Source organism: Chelonia mydas, chromosome 13 (assembly GCF_015237465.2).
Source record: "Chelonia mydas isolate rCheMyd1 chromosome 13, rCheMyd1.pri.v2, whole genome shotgun sequence".
Taxonomy (NCBI): domain Eukaryota; kingdom Metazoa; phylum Chordata; order Testudines; family Cheloniidae; genus Chelonia; species Chelonia mydas.
In genome coordinates, this window is record NC_051253.2 from 22,712,275 (window position 1) to 22,726,054 (window position 13,780).

At 47.6% G+C, this 13,780-nt stretch overlaps 1 protein-coding gene and 1 long non-coding RNA gene across 2 annotated transcripts in view; both read right to left on the reverse strand.

The window, feature by feature from the left end:
- PPP1R16B (protein phosphatase 1 regulatory subunit 16B) overlaps positions 1-3,663 on the reverse strand; it is a 102,705-nt gene extending 99,042 nt beyond the window's left edge. Inside the window, exon 1 of the mRNA XM_037915876.2 lies at positions 3,373-3,663. The gene's annotated coding sequence lies outside the window, so the exon portion shown is untranslated. The remainder of the gene's footprint in view (positions 1-3,372) is intronic.
- Positions 3,664-7,994: 4,331 nt separating this feature from the next.
- LOC122462709 lies at positions 7,995-11,297 on the reverse strand. The gene is made up of 3 exons (XR_006285411.1): positions 11,263-11,297; positions 9,375-9,416; positions 7,995-8,307 (listed from the first exon to the last, which is right to left on the reverse strand). It is a non-coding gene; the product is annotated as an uncharacterized LOC122462709 (long non-coding RNA).
- Between the last annotated feature and the right edge of the window lie 2,483 nt (positions 11,298-13,780).

The window sequence follows — 13,780 nt, forward strand, 5'->3', positions numbered from 1 at the left end:
AGAGCATGAGCTAGTAACCTAGCATCCCTAGAAATCTTTTAGAACAAAGCCTATGTTTTCACTAGTGCAGTGGTTCTCAACCAGAGGTCCGGGCCCCCTAGGGGGCCTTGAGCAGGTTTCAGGGGGGCCTCCAAGCAGCGCCAGCATTAGACTTGCTGGGGCCCAGGGCAGAAAGCCGAAGTCCCACCACATGGGGCTGAAGCCCAGGTCCCTGAGCCACAACATCCAGGGCTGAAGGTGAAGCCTGAGCAATGTAGCTTCGTGGGGGACCCCTGTGGCATGGGACCCAAAGCAACTGCCCTGCTTGCTACCCCCTAAAGCCAGGCCTAGCTTTTCTATGCAGAAAACCAGTTATTGTGGCACAGGTGGGCCATGGAGTATTTATAGCGTGTTGGGGGGAGAGGGGGGCTGAGAAACAAAAAGGTTGAGAACCTCTGCACTAGTGTATATCAGGGTAAAATGAAACATTCCCTGGTCAGCAAGGAAGCCATGGGCTTTTTCTGATTTGTTAACCCGAACATCTAAGACTGGGTAACCACCACCAACAGCATTGCAGGAAACACTGGTTGATGTTTGGCTTTTACTGAATGAAATATACCCAGAGGCAACAGGCATTTTATAAATGACGGAAGTCAAAACAAAACATGGCTGAGTTTTCCCCCAGCAGAATTGCTGCAGAGATGATACAGTGCAACCCAGACACCAAGAAGACGCTGGTACCAAGAAAATCCATGCAGGGACAAGTTCTCACCAAAGAAAGATTCAACAACAAAACCTTGTTTGAGATAAGCTGCCTGGACATGCAGTCTTAAGGGGAGAGAGAAACAGTAGCATCTTTATGTCTAAATGATATCACATGCATCATATACATTGGAACTGGAACACTTTTAATCTTTCATTTACTATGAAATCTTCAGTCATTTCCCCTTCCCTCCAGTCAGAACGCAAGCAGCTCAATTTTTAGAAATCCTGGGGCTGATACAAAGCCTATGGAAATAAAGGAAGCCTTTCAATTAGCTTTAATAGCTTTGGATCCAGGCCATCAATATAGAGATTAAATGAGTAAGGGAAAAATGTTATCAGAGTTGTTATTTGTATAGCATTTACAACACAATCTGATGTGCTTTACAGTGAAACCAATCCAGGTGTGGACTAGCACCCCACGATTAAAGTACATTCCAAGACAATAAATAAATAATATCAGTTCTGAATATTAATAAGGATACTTGGCCCTTCCCTGTGCAATTTAATAGTAATAATCTAAGGCTCAAAACAGCTCTGTTTAGGAAGGTAAGGTAATAGATGGGCTCAGAAGTTAGGACTCTCAACTCACTCTGTCTGAAAATGCTTTATACACTTGTTACAAATACCTAAGATGACTCGAGTTGAAACATTGGAGATTTTTCCTCCCCCCTATTTGTTTGCTTTGTGCATTCCAAAAGTCAGTTTCACTATTTCCCTTATGTAGTTAGAGTGTCCCCTGGTTTGTGTGGGTTTTTCACAGCAGAGGAAATAAACATTTTTAAAGATAAGAAAGTGATAATAAAAACAAAGACTGGCAGGCAAGTTGCAGGCTGACAGAGCCCCTTCAAAATGACTGAACTGCACACAGGAGCCTCAGGGCAGGGTTAGCACCTGAAATGACTAGATTTGAGGTTGGCTGACAGTCTCTGGGACACACTTTCACTGGATCACACAGGAAGACGGCCAGGCTGGTCATTGAACTCCCTGAAGCCCCATCTTGTACGTTAACCATCAATTCGTTTCTAAATACAGAGGCATATGTTTAGCTGAACTATTTTAACATGTCTAACTCCTGCCAAAGGAAGAGAACCTCCAAATGAAGCAAACAAAATCCACTCCTACGTGGGGACAAGAAACTGAGGCCCTGAATTCTCCAGCTTCCTGTGATCACCTAATTTCCATAATGGGTAAAGTGTTTTCAACCCTGAAGCCAATCTGGCAATGGAATGAACTGCCCTAGAAAGGTAATTATGTCCTGTCATTAGATGTGTTCAGGATAAGGTTAGACAAAGTATAGTGGGATTAACAGTGTTTTATCCTGCTTGATGTAGAGGGCTGACTAGATTATTTAAGTGGTTCTTTTCAAGCTTGCCTAGGATTGCACAACGCTGGAGGTCACTTCCTGATTTGACACTGCAAAGTAATTTTGTCAGCACTGCTCAATAACAGATTACCACCACCCCCCTCTGACTGTTCAGCTATGGAGACTTAGGTTTGCATCACTTACACCTAGTCAGCCATGAAAGCTAGTTTGGTGGTCTCAAGTCACTAGTGGGTCATTTTGTCCACCCCATGAAGCCACCACGCATCACTGACAATACCAGAACTGGAATAGCAGGGAGTGTTGTAGGTCAAGCAGGCATGCATTGGCACAGCAGTGTGAAGATCTGGGCCTGAAATAACAGGGATACTGCAGGTCAGGACTGAGGGGTACCCCTATGCGAAGACGCCATACTGCAAGACAAGGGTGGGGGGGCTGCACGCCAGAAACAAGGTGTCAGGTGCACTGGCAGAGCTATGGGAACGAGAACCGGAATAGTAGGGCATATTGTAGGCCAGACCTGCGATGCACTGGGAGAACTGTATAACGGGATCGGGAGTGGAGTACCCCAGGGGCAGGGGTGCTACAGCAGGACTGATGTAGATAGGAAGAGCCATGCAGGCGATCAGTACCGGAAGAGCAGGTGGGTAGGTCAGGAGCTAGGCACATTCTCACGGCCCAGCGCCCATAGCACTGCTACTGCCTCCTCCCCCACGAGCAAAAACAACCAGCCAAAAATCACAGCGAAGAAGGTTTGAGAACATAAGAGCCCTCAATAGTGCAAACTACCCAGAGCACTGCATCGCACCCCCAGATACCCAGAGCTGCTGCTTTCTCTTCTACACCTTTGCCCGCCCCCCATGCAAACCCAGCCCTCCCCTTCCCGCAAAATCTTCACCCTACCAGAGCACAACACAGTCCTGCTGCCTGGGGCACAGGAATTCAAGACCCAAGTACCCGGGGGAGCCAAAGTCCCGACGCTGTGGGCAGGGGCAAAGAGCGGGCGGGCTCCCCCTGGCTGCAGAGCCCAGACAAACAGAAGGGAGGCGACACAGCCTGAGCTGGGAAGTTCCTGCATAATTAAAGCCGGAGAACCGCCGTAGTTGGCCGGAGACGGGGGGGGCAGATCTCCGGCTCCTTCACACCGCTCAGCCCGCCGCCCTCGCTGGCTCTGCCCCCCCGCCCCCGGTTCTCCTCTGGATGCACCTGACCCTGATGGGGCGGCGGAGGGGGGGGGGAGATGTGAGGCGCCCCCCATCTCCCAGCGCCCCCTCGCCCCGCCGGGCTGCAGCTGCTCTGTCACTCACCCGCCGCAGGAGCCAGCCCCGACCGGGCTGCGGCAGCAGCCGCCCAGGCCGGCGAGAGGCGAGCACCGCCGGCGGAGGGCCCCCCGCCAGGCTCAGGGCTGCAGCCAGGCTCGGGAGCGCCCTGCAGCTGCCCAGCTCCGGAGCGGCCCCTTGCCTCCGCAGGCGGCAGGGACCAGAGGGAAGAAGCCGGCGCTGATAGGAGTGCAGCCGCCTCTGGTCCTGCGCTCGCTCCCGCCCGGCTCCTCCTCGAAGGTGTGGCCAGGGCGAGAGGAGGGGGCTGAGGACCAGAGCCGGGCGATGCTCTGCGCTCCCCTGCCCGAGCGATGGGGAGGGATCCTGCGCGGGGACGTGCAGAGAGGGGCTGGGGAGCGGCCGGGCGCACAGGTATTTTCAGAGGGGCTAGAGAGGCAGCAAGGAGCAGGGCGCAGCGCATGGCAGAGTCCCGTGCTTCCTCCAGCCGGGCGGGTGGTAGCGGGAACCAGGCCAAGCAAAGCAGCGGGGGAAGGGTTGCTATTGAGGGAGGGGTCCCCACCGGGACAGTATTGACTGAAGAGCGGCTCACAACGATTCAGAAATGAAATTCCATTTTATATTCCCCCCACCCCCTCAATATATATGCTGCAGATCCTGGCATAGATGCTGGAATTAGGGCTGCTACCGCACCCCCTGGCTGGAAGTGGTTTTCATCATATACAGGGTTTACAGCTTGGTTCAATGGCTCTCAGCACCCCCATCCTACAAATTGTTCTAGCCCCCCTGATACTTGGTAAACCACCATCACTGTTTTCTGGCCTGCTCGCAATCAAGGTGCTAAAGTGATATGCTACAGGCCCCCCAAACCGTTTGGAAGGCATTCGAGTACAGTGGGGATGGGACCATATAAACATCTTGATCTAGATCAGTGGTTCTCATGGGATCTGCAGACCCCTAGGGGTCCATGAGGGTACTCCAGGGGGTCATGTCTGGGGCCACCCACCGCACTGATCAACTCCTCACCCTCCCTCCCAGTGCCTCCCTGCACACCACAGAACAGCTGTTCAGCAGCATGCAGGAGGTGGTGGGAGGGAGGGGGAGGAGCTGGGACAAGACACACTTGGGGGAGGGGGCAGAAAGAGGTGGGGAAGAAGAGGGGCAGCGGTGGAGCAGGGGTTGGAAGAGGTGGGGTGGGGCTGCAGCCTTAGGGGAAGGGGTGGAGTGGGGGCAGGGCCTGGGGCTGAGCAGGGGTTGAGCACCCCCCGTGAGAAAATTAAAAGCCAGGTTGCGGGTCAGCAAAAAGTTGTAGATCAAAATGGGGGTCCTCGGGTTGCTAAAGTTTGAGAACTGCTGATCTAGATTAAAACAGGAGACGAGTCCTTTGGACACAACAGGAGAAAAGGGGGAATCCCTGTATTCAAGCACAGATTTTATTAAGGGATCCGACTCAGGGAAACAGAGCTAAATCCTTTCTACAGCTGAAAAGCAGTTAGGGGCCTTTCATGCTATACACCCACTTGTGAAAGGAAGACAAATGAGGAAAGTGGAAAGGAAGTAGTGAAAAAAAGAAATGTCTGTTTTTTTAAGATAGTAGCAAGCTTAGTTAAGCCCCCGACCCCCTCCCATCAACTGGGCTTCTTTTATTGGTTCCAATCACTTGATGTAAGTTAGCATAGCACCGCTAACTGATATGGAATCACTGATTTACACTGCTAAGGATGTGACCCTCTGTGTATGAGCCCTTCCCTGAAAGATGCACACAATCTCTGGACTTGGCTGATGTCAGATAAATGACAATGTTTAGAAAACAGAAGAAGGGGAATTGGGAAAAGAAAAAAAACAAAAAACCCACACCTCCTCCAAAATATTCTTTTGGAATCAAAAGGTACTGGGTGTGTGTGAGTGCCTATGAAACAATGAGTGCCTTTGATTGCTCAGGTTTTTTTAAAAAAGGTCTCAGGTTCCAGTGTTGGGGTTGGTAGAAGATTCCAGGTATATTTGGGTCCTCCTAAAATAGCCTACTATGGATCTAGATAAGATTTGCATTTTAATTCAGAGTGAGCACACCTGGAACACTGCTGGCTTTATTGAAATTATTAAATTGCTGTTGTTATAGGAGGCTATCCAGATTTTAAAAATATCTAAAGTTTTTAGTAGATAAAACAAATGAGCCGGATAGCAAGTTCCTGTTTGACATGAAATGAATTTACTCTGGAGGAGAGAGGTTTCAGGCTTTATATAAGGAAAGTGTTAAAAACAAAAGCCACGTAAACAATATTTTGTACTTCTATAAGGTGTTCATTTAAGCCTGTCTAAGAACTCTGCATATGTTAATGAATCAAGGCAACACCCTGATTATGTAATTTTCATGTCCATTTTGTAGACAAGTAAACTGAGGTATAGAGAAAGTCATTTGCCCATGGTCACAGTAAGTCAGTAGCAGAGTCCTGGCTCTGAATCTGCTTTAACCACTGGACCCTCTCCATGTGGAATAAGACTGTACATGCACAAATTCCCAAGTGCACCTACAGTGCTTTAAGAAAAGGAGTACTTGTGGCACCTTAGAGACTAACCAATTTATTTGAGCATAAGCTTTCGTGAGCTACAGCTCACTTCATCGGATGCTTTGTCACTTGTTCTGTCCCCCCATTACAAATACAGTATAATGCCAGTTATCTGAACTCCCTTTATCCAAAAATCCTAGTTATTTAAATCTACCCTGTGTCCCCCATGTAGCCCTGTCAGCTAATCATTTCTGTTTATCCAAACACCTGGTTATCCAAAACATTCAGGTGTCCCCCAGGTTGTTTAGCTAAACGGGAACGTACTGTACTACAATAATGAAGCCTTGATGTGAAGTGCTTTGTCTAGTAGCGTTATCTATGGCCTGGTCTACACCAGGGGGGAAATTGATCTAAGTTACGCAACTTCAGCTATGTGAACAACATAGCTGAAGTCGAGGTACTTAGAGCCACTTACCGCAGCATCTTCGCTGTGGTAAGTCGACTGCTGCCGCTCCCCCGTCAACTCCGCCTGCGCCTTGGTGGAGTCGACGGGAGAGCGCTCAGCGGGTGACTAGACATGATAAATCGACTCCCACTGGATCGATCGCCGCCCGCCGATCTGGCGGATAGTATAGACATACCCTAAGAGGTCCACTGACTACAGCAATCTACTTCCTGTATACAAAAGGCCTCCAGGCTTTAAGGCAGTGCTTAATATGTAATGAAAGAGGTACGGAGACTCAAGCAATTAGGTGCCAGATCTCAAGTAATTTTTTTTTCCCCCTCTACATTCATAACTGATGCAGCAAGTCCAGAGGTGCCAGGGCTATGAACTGCCAAGCCTACAGGTGCCAGGGCTCAGCCTTGGCTAGCCCTGGCACAAATTAAACCATGCTTTAAGGGCTTGATACTAAAGGAATTCAGTGCCTCTCATTCAGATCAGTGAGGGGGCTCAACACAACAGCATTTAGGTTAGATATCAAGCTGAAGGGTGCATTATACATACCAGACAGAGATAAGAGCTGAGCAGCTTTGTGCCCCAGGTGGAGAAAACAATTCCCTGGATGTGACCTACAAGTGACCAAGGAGAAAGTGCAGTGCTACTGACTAGAAGGAAGCACAAAAACATGACAGTGGCTTAGTTACTCTGCCATCAGGATGCAGGTACTGCTTCAACCACCCTCAGATATAGCACCTCTGGCCAAATCAAAGAGAGTCTTCCCCTTCCACAAGGAGAAACCCAGCTCAACTGCTCTCTGTAAACCCAGTACTCCTTTTTCCACAGCCTGCCCTTGATAGTGGAGAGGGCTTCCTCCCACACTTCCCAGAACTAGGCTTCAGGAGTCTAGGGCCCTCAAACAAACAACAGATACCAACACTAGGCTTCTAGTCCACACCCATGCCATATTCTCCCAGGCCATATCCCTGCTAAGTTCCACTCCTCCCTGGGATTTTTCCTATATCCTGCCACCTCTCAGGCCTTTCCTACAGCCACTTCCAAAGAGAGGGTTTCTTCCACTTTTTGTCAACAGCCCATCTGGTCTCTCCTTAGCCCACTGCAGAAAGACTCCCAAGCACTTCCTACTTCCCCAACCCTCACTGCTGATCTCCCCCCACAGCAGCAAATTTTATAGTTCAGCCATCACATGATCCTCAGTCACCTGACCTCTCCCAGTCAATGGTTAAAGGAGCCCAGACTGAGCAGGGCTGTACTGGCTCTGGCTCACTTATACTCTGCCTTCAGGAAATACTGGTGCCCATTATCCCATTCTAGGGAATTGTTCTAGCCTAACAAGTCACTTTATAATCTGAAATATGGACTTTCCCTTTGAATATCAAGCTTCTTAATTTGTAGAGGTCAGCAGTGTTTGTAATGAACCTGGAGCCTTCCAGGTGTGTAACAGCACAGCAAAAGTGTTGTATTGGGCAGGGAGCGTCAGCATGTGTGAAGCTTTCGTCTGGTCATGTCCCAAGAGTTAGTTCTACCCCGAATTAATTTATTATCTGTGCAGATCCAGAGAACCAGGCCTCCACTGTGATCAACCCTATTGTTTAAAGACAGATTCCACCAGCTCTGAATCTGCTTTAACCGCTGGACCACTGTGATCAACCCTATTGTTTAAAGACAGATTCCACCAGGGAAAGCCTGCTACAACAATGGATTTATTCAAAAATAACCTGGTGCTGTGACAGATTAGAAGAGGGGAACAGAGTCTATCATGCTCTGCTCTGTCTGTCATCTCCTGGCCCGGTGAGGAATTTCATAGATACACTTGGGTGGAGGACAGCATCCACAGTTCCACAAGCCAATCCCGTTCAAAGTATATTTGTTTGTGATCTTCACTACTTGCAAAGACTGGGGAAACAAGGCTGATGAGAGGAAGACAGAACTGTTCATCTCCAACAGCGATCCAGAAAATCACAACAGCTTATCCTCAGAAGGCATGTAGACACCACACTGTAGAAAGGGTGAAGCAGTTGCCAGTTAGAAGTGTCAGGGTAACTGAAGTAAACTCAAGTGGAAGTTATCTAGGAAATCTATGCCACTAGCTGACGTTTGCCTCATAATCACTGAGACTAGGGAGGCAGCGTGGTCCAGAACTAGATTTAGAGTCAATAGCAGAGCTGGGACTACAGCCCAGGTCCTCCTGATTTAAAGTCTTTGACAACGTAGGCTTAGCATGACCCCATGTGAAATAACATTTGTAGGGACCCATCCAGCTCTCTCATATGTAACCCAATCCTTCTAAGGAAGGATGGTCCTGGGGTTAGGGTTCTAGTCTGGGACTTGGGAGGCCCAGGTTAAATTCCCTGCTTTGGCACAGACTTCCTGTGTGACCTTGGGCAAACTACTAAGTCCCTCTGTGTGCCTGTAAAACAGGGATAATAGCACTTCTCGACCTCACAGAGGTGCTGAGAGGATAAATATGTCTAAGGTTGCGAGATGCTCAGATAATATGGTAATGGGGCTGTATCAGTAGATAATCTGCCTCTTTTCCAGCTTGATCACCCCGTACGGAGCTGAAGTGCATTTTACCAGTCAAGGCAGGAAGGGAGTTTGGTCTCTCAGAAACCAGTGAGATGTGGCAGAGTCAAACAGAGTTGCAAAAGGGGAAGCAAAGATTGCATTCCAGTTGGCAGGTCAAGGGTGTGCATGTGATGTAGGGCAGGTGGACTCACAAGGGGCAAGGCGATTCCACAGTTCACGTAGCTGTGAAGATGCTAGAAGGAAGCCAAGGAGCAAGAGCTGTGATCTGCACCATGCTCCACTCTGCAGAAGCAAACCAGGATCTTGGCAGCAGCTAGGGTGACAGCAGCTAGGGTGGCAGGACGGGGTGGGGGGGGGGGCCTTGACTTCTCTTCAGAGAGCACTGGTGAAGCAGAGACCCAAAGTCACCGGCAGTCAGAGAACTGCCAAGGACATCACTTGGATGTAATTTTAATGCCTTATTCCCAGAGAGACCAAGGGCCACCCTGAGTATTGGTGTAAGCAGGCATAACTCTGGAGTTGCCCCTACCCCTTACCTGAGGGCTGAACTTTAGGCTTTTCTGATCCCAGGTAGAAACCTAGAAGCAGCAGACAGAGAATAAGACCAACTAGGTGCTAACATCCCGTGATCTCATTACCATAAAAATGTAGGCTCTGTGTCCTGGGAAGGTTTTTACCTCCTGCGCTTGTATTCTAGAAGCGCATTGGTCAGAGGCCGATTAGATGCCAGCAGCCAGTTGAGTCTATCTGGGGGCCGGGGGAGAAAGAAACAGAAAGATTGAAGATTTGAAGATTAGAAATGGTGCCTGGTGATTGGGAAGAAACTAGTTGAAGGAGAGGGGCTAGCACAACAGAAGGGGCTAAGCAGGAAGTGAGAGAGACACACAGAGGGAGCTAAAAAGTGAAAGGATAGGGAGAATTTAGAGAGGGAATAGCGGGGAAGAACAGATGTAATTTGGGGGGGAGATTACTTGGGCCCGACTGGTGAGGAGAAGCATAGTGGAGTGGAAATCAATGAAGTGATTCAAGGAGAGTTGTGCTGAGGTCAAAGCAGTGAGAAAAGATCATTTTAGTGGTGGTGGTTTGGGTAGGCTGGGAAAGGAGGCAATTACAGAAATAAAGGCAAGAGGCACAGGAGCAAGAAAGAGGGGTGCAGAGCAGAGGATGGAATTTGGTGATATTATGTAACAAAGTACAAATTCAGAGGTTTGGAAAGGGGTTGAAGAAGGTGGGGAGGAACAATGTGGAAATAAAGATTTTAAGGCTGTGAATCTGGTAGAAGAGGAATATAGTGGAGCTGTCAAAGGTGGAGTGGGAGGAAGAAATCCAGTATTGAGGACTTGGCAGCAGGAGATGCAGGACTGGATAAAGGGGGAGAGGAGTAGACTTAGGAGTTTTCCACAAGGAAGTGGCAGTACAAACCATGGGAGCAGAGGTCTCCAAGAGACTAGAAGAGGAATAAACCTTGGACAACTCTGAGGGACACCAACAGAGAGGGGAAGAGCTGACATCCCAGGAGATACTAAAAGGTGGCATAGTAGGAGGAGAACCAGGAGACCACAGAGTAGAGGAAACCTGCAGTGGAGGGGAATAAGAAGAGGTGACTGATAAATGGAACTACAGGAGGCCAACAGATCAAGAACAGAACAGAAGATAGCCCTTCGATTCAGATGGGAGGAAGTGATGAGTGACCTTGGTGATGACGGTTTCAGCAGAGCTAAGAAAATAGAAGCCAAATTCCTATGTCACAGCACAGAGCATTAAACTGGCATATGAACTCCTAAGAGATGCCAATAAATGATTCAAGTGCCCACTGCAAAATTAAAACCCAGTGCAGAGCCAGTGGATTTAGAATCTTAGTGAATAAATTTAAAGCTGCAAAGGGAAGACTATTTAATCAACCCCACAGGATTAGCAAGAGATTAATCCTTATCAGGGTCTAGCATTTATTTTCTCTATTTTGCTATTCCCATAAGTACATAGGGCCAAGCTCTGCCATCTTTACCAGTGAAAACTCTCATGGTAAGAGTCAAAACACATTTTGTATGGGGGATGGGCTCCAGATGCAACAGTCAGATCTGGCTCTTGACCACCACAGCATGTGGGGGTGTTTGGATCCAGGACTTGGATAACGCTTTTTATTGAAAGGGACCATTTGTGGAACTGGAAACCAGATCTAGGTTTGCATTTCAAACACCCCCACTTGTCTGGACAAAACACAACCCTGGACTGGTCTCTGTAAAGACTACAGGATTTGGCTCCTGGATATTGTAAGGCCAGGAAAACCATGCTGCAGGTTGATTGAGAGAAGATTCTATATTGTTGCAGGCACTAACTGAAATCTTTGTGGTTTGTAGCTGGCCATCTGCCCAGCTTTGTGTGAGAAACCATGCACCCATTATCATGAGCCAACCCTCCACTTACCTGCCTGTTCGTTTCACCCACCTGTTACATCTCATCTTAAACTGAGATTCTAAACTCTCTAGGGCAGGGACTCTTCTTATTGCTCTACAGTGGCTAGCAGTGGAGACCTGGCTTGATTGGACCTTCTAATAGGATCTAAGGAGGCTCCAGCACATTGGGAAATGGAGCTGTTTTGCGAAAATTGCTACAGTAATAAGGATAAAAACCACACCGCTAGGTTGTGATTCTCTACCACCTTAGTTAGCTGTTTACAGCTGTGCCAAGTGAAATGTTCACACCTGTGAGTGGAGGCTTCTGATTGGGAAGAGCCTGCCAGCCTGTTTGCACAGGTGTAAGTGATTACAGAACATGGTGGTGGTTGGGGAGACCTGAGCTCCTTGAGCAATAGGGACAAGACAAATTTTCCTAGGAATGGGGTTTCTTCCTTCAGACTTTGTACAGACTTAGCACTGATAGCTGAGATTATACTTGCACTGTCCTGGAGCCTTGCCCAGCAGAACTTCAGCTAATGGGGTCTGTAATCTCAAGGTTAATTCCTGCTTGAAATGCCCCTGCTCTGGCGTCTGTCATGCTACTGTGAAACAGACATGTTTGCCTTGCACAGAATGCATGTATGGCAGGCACTGTTTACAGTCCTGCCTACACAGATTCTTTACAGAGCAGAAAAGAAACTCAACACCTAGATGATGCGTCATTTATTTCTGTCTATTGTTTAGTTTTGGTTGTAAAGTCCATTGTGTGGCACTTAACCTGTGCACTTTGTTCCTCTAATCTGAACAAGCACATTTTTATCTACCACATCAGGGGGTAATTATAGAGATGGATTCAAGATGCAAAGTTTGTCTCTGGTGTGAGATTTCAGAGACCAGAGTTTGGGGTTACTTTAGTTTAGCCCAGTCTATCCCATTGTCTGTGAGGTGCTGTGCAGCAATAATGCACTTTTACAAAAGCTGTGTATTATGATTTTATATATGAGAGAGCCAGGGAATGAAAGAAATGGCATTAGGCTTAGCCTTTTTGTAAAATGTGCTGGAAGTTTATTACATGAACACGTTAGACTCCCCTAATTAGAGCATCTATTGTAAAATGACAGAAGCCCAGTAGAATGTGAGCTGTGTCGCAAGGATACTTCTATGCCACAGATCTGTTGTGAAGCACAAGGTCAAAGACCTTCAAACCACCTGCAAAATTTGGGCATTCCTGGTCAGCCTCCATCTCAATGTTCAATGACAAAACAAGGATTTTAGGAAGGCAAAGCTGTGTATTAGCCTGAAGGGGAGGTTATCAGCAGTGTTGCAAGTGCTCAGCAACAGCATTTGCCACTGGGCTTTAGTCAATGAGTTCTTTTGATACAAGTGCTATCAGAACAGAAGAATGGCCATACGGCGTCAGACCAATAGTCCCCCTAGCCCAGCATCCTGTCTTCCAACAGTGGCCAGTGACAGGTGCTTCAGAGGGAATGAACAGAATAGGCAATCATGAAGTGGTCCATCCCCTGTTATCCACTCCCAGCTTCTTTCAGGGACACCCAGATAATGGGGTTGCATCTCTGACCATCTTGGCTAAGAGCCATTGATGGACCTATCCTCCATGAACTTTTCTAATTCTTTTTTGAACCCAGTTATACTTTTGGTCTTCACAAGATCCCCTGGCAATGGGTACCACAGGTTGACTGTGCATTATGTGAAGAGGTACTGTACTTCCTGTTGTTTGTTTTACACCTGCTGCCTATTAATTCCATGGGGCGACCCCTAGTTCTTGTGTTATGTGAATATGTAAGTAATATTTCCTTATTTGCTTTCTCCACACATTTTATAGAGCTCTATCATATCCCCCCTTAGTCGTCTCTTTCCCAAGCTGAAAAGTCCCAGTCTTTTTAAACTCTCTTCATGTGGAAGCTGTTCCAGACCCTTAACCATTTTTGTTGCCCTGCTCTCAACCTTTTCCAAGTCTAATTTTTTTTTTTTGAGATGGGGTGACCAATATTCAAGGTGTAGGCGGACCATGCCTTAGTCTTATTTCAGCCACATTTACTCCCATTGCTTTGATTGAAATAAGTGATCATCATCCACACCTCTCCAACAGGGTCACAGAAACAGAAGCATGTGTTTTACTAATCAGAGAGGCAGGAGACTGGGCAAAACATGAACTTCAGGATCTGTGGAAAGAATCCAGAGCCCAAGACATGAGGAAACATAAACAGATCCCCAAAAGCCTGGGAGAGGAGTTGTTGTGTCCTGTGATGAATACGATGAAGTAACTGAAAGAGACATTGTCTTTAGAAGCAAACACCATTTCCAGGGTGGAAGGAATATTGTGCTGTTTGCAGATAAGGTCAGAGCATTATCCTAGAATACGAAATAACGTAACAGGTGTAACTCTGGCTACAATGTATTCTTCTTACTGACGATCATTCTCCTTTGCCTATAACACTTGCATACTAGCAAAAGGTTAATAGTTCCTGTGCTTTGATCTGAAATTCATTAATGTCACTGCAGTGTAGGAGCCTTTCCCTGAT